The sequence below is a fragment of the Alligator sinensis genome, unplaced genomic scaffold, assembly GCF_000455745.1.
Source record: "Alligator sinensis unplaced genomic scaffold, ASM45574v1 scaffold650_1, whole genome shotgun sequence".
Classification (NCBI taxonomy): domain Eukaryota; kingdom Metazoa; phylum Chordata; order Crocodylia; family Alligatoridae; genus Alligator; species Alligator sinensis.
Window position 1 is genome coordinate 428,686 of NW_005842674.1, and position 2,685 is coordinate 431,370.

Below are 2,685 nucleotides of genomic sequence, written 5' to 3' on the forward strand. Positions count from 1 at the left end.
GTTAACCCCTTAGCTACCAGAAACACAGGGTTCCATCAATTTGTGAGAACCTTCATACCGTGGCTTAGAGTAAGAGAATTAAAACTAGCCATAATTAACATTTCAGCCACAATAGAAGCTATGGGAAATGCCACTGCGGATGCAATTCAGGCTCTGCAAAAAGAGATCTCCCAGATCTCACAAGTAACTATACAACACCGTGTAGCCCTAGATTACCTATTGGTATCCCAGGGAGAAGAATCTGTACAATTGAGAGAGGGTACATTACCCAACAGGATTCCACTGGTGCTATTGGGGCTATAATCTAGAGTAGTTAGGCAATGAGGGTAGTGTCCTACAGGCACTGGGATTAAAGGGGCTTTGGGGGGGTGCCTTGGGTTCACTTTTTGGCACATGGGATATGAGGCACAATACCTCGCCACTTCTCGCAAGAGTCCGGGCCAAAAGAATCTTGCCCTAATGAGGGCTTCGGTTTTGTCTCCGCCCAAATGTCCCCCCATAGGGAGTTCATGAGCCACCTTCAAGACAGCCTGTCGATATTGCCGAGGTACCAGCAGCTGTACGACCTCCTCTCCTCCAGGCTTCCCTCGCTCGATTTGGTACAGGAGGCTGTTCCTTTCCTCAAATCTCGGTGCCGTCTTCATCAGCTCTGGCCGTAATACCTCGCCGTCTCATTGAGCTAGGTGTTCTTGCAATGCATACCGAAAGTCTGCCTCCCAACTCTGCTCCAGCTGGAAATGTTCATTTTCCCACAAAGGTGTGACATCCGCCTCTTGTCCAGCCTCTTCTTCAGGGCACGCTTGTTCTTTTTCTACCACGAATTCCTCAACCTTCTCCTCTGGCCTCACCCTGGCTATCTCCTCCAACAGCTCAGGCCAGTCGCAACCCAGTACTACTGGGTAGGGTAAATGCTCAGCGAGCCCAGCTAGCATCTGCCGGGTCCTATCACCTACTTGAAGTATGACCCCTACTCTGTCGATTCCGAGGGAGTCCCCGCACCAACATTGTACCTTTATGTGATCCACTATTTCCTTTTCTTTAGTTGGTAGCACATCGTTCTGCACCATCGTCTGCAATGAGCCTGAGTCCAGCATAGCTCATACCTTTTTGCCCTCCATTGTCACTTTGTCCATAACCACGGGTGGCTAGTCTCCCACCTCAGAGTCACCTCTAGCTCTGTAGCCACACATCCCCACCCGGAACGCCGGTCATATGTGGATGCTGTCAATCAGGTTGGCTAACAGTGCCTGTTGTCTGGCAACTTGCTCCCATAGGCCTTGTATTTTTTTGACGTAGCCGAACCAAAACCTGCGGCTGTGACTCTGGGTCCAGGCTTAGTGTCTGCTCCTGCTTCTCTCTCTCTGTGGACCCAAGGGTTCTTTTCCTCATATGGGCAAACCAGTGTCCTATGATGCATACTGCCGTACGAAAGTTTCCCGGCGAATGCACCATTTATCCCGGGGAAGATCTTTATCCCGGGGAAGATCTTAGAAAAGTTTATTAAAGAGGCCATCCTTAATGGACTGGCCAACGCCAACATCTTAAGGGATAGCCAGTACGGGTTTGTTGCGGGTAGGTCTTGCTTGACCAATCTCATTTCCTTCTACGACCAGGTGACCTATCACCTGGACAAGGGAGAAGAGATTGATGTCATATATCTTGACTTCAAAAAAGCCTTCGATCTGGTATCCCATGATCGCCTCTTGGGAAAACTGGCCAATTGTGGCCTTGGGTCCACCACAATCCGCTGGCTGGGAAATTGGCTCTGTGGTCAGACCCAGAGGGTAGTAATTGAAGGAAGTCAATCATCATGGTACTCTGTGATCAGTGGGGTCCTCCAAGGCTCTGTCCTTGGACCCATATTGTTCAACATCTTCATTAATGATGTGGACACTGGAGTCAGAAGCAGACTGGCCAAGTTCGCCGATGACACCAAACTTTGGGGCAAAGCATCCACACCAGAAGACAGACAGGTAGTACTGTGTCCAGTTTTGGGCTCCACAATTCAAAAAGGATGTGGAGAAGCTTGAGAGAGTCCAGAGAAGAGCCACGCGCATGATCAGAGGTCAGGGAAGCAGACCCTACGATGACAGGCTGAGAGCCGTGGGGCTCTTTAGCCTGAAAAAGCGCAGGCTTAGGGGTGATCTGATGGCCACCTACAAGTTTATCAGGGGTGACCACCAGCATCTGGGGGAACGTTTGTTCACCAGAGCGCCCCAAGGGATGACGAGGTCGAATGGTCACAAACTACTTCAAGATCGTTTCAGGCTGGACATAAGGAAGAATTTCTTTACTGTCCGAGCCCCCAAGGTCTGGAACAGCCTGCCACTGGAGGTGGTTCAAGCGCCTTCATTGAACACCTTCAAGATGAAACTGGATGCTTATCTTGCTGGGATCCTATGACCCCAGCTGACTTCCTGCCCTTTGGGCGGGGGGCTGGACTCGATGATCTTCCGAGGTCCCTTCCAGCCCTGATGTCTATGAAATCTATGAAAACCATTGTAACAGGTGCCTGCTCTGGGCCGATCTAAACGTGGTCTGCACACCTGTTCCTGGGTCAACTGCCCGCCTTCTCATCTGCCTTGCCTTGTTGTTAATTGCTTAATTGATGTTAATTAGCGGGAGGCTGCTCATTAACTGCCCCTATGCCAGGGGGTGCTATTTGAGGCTCCATTTCCTTCCCTA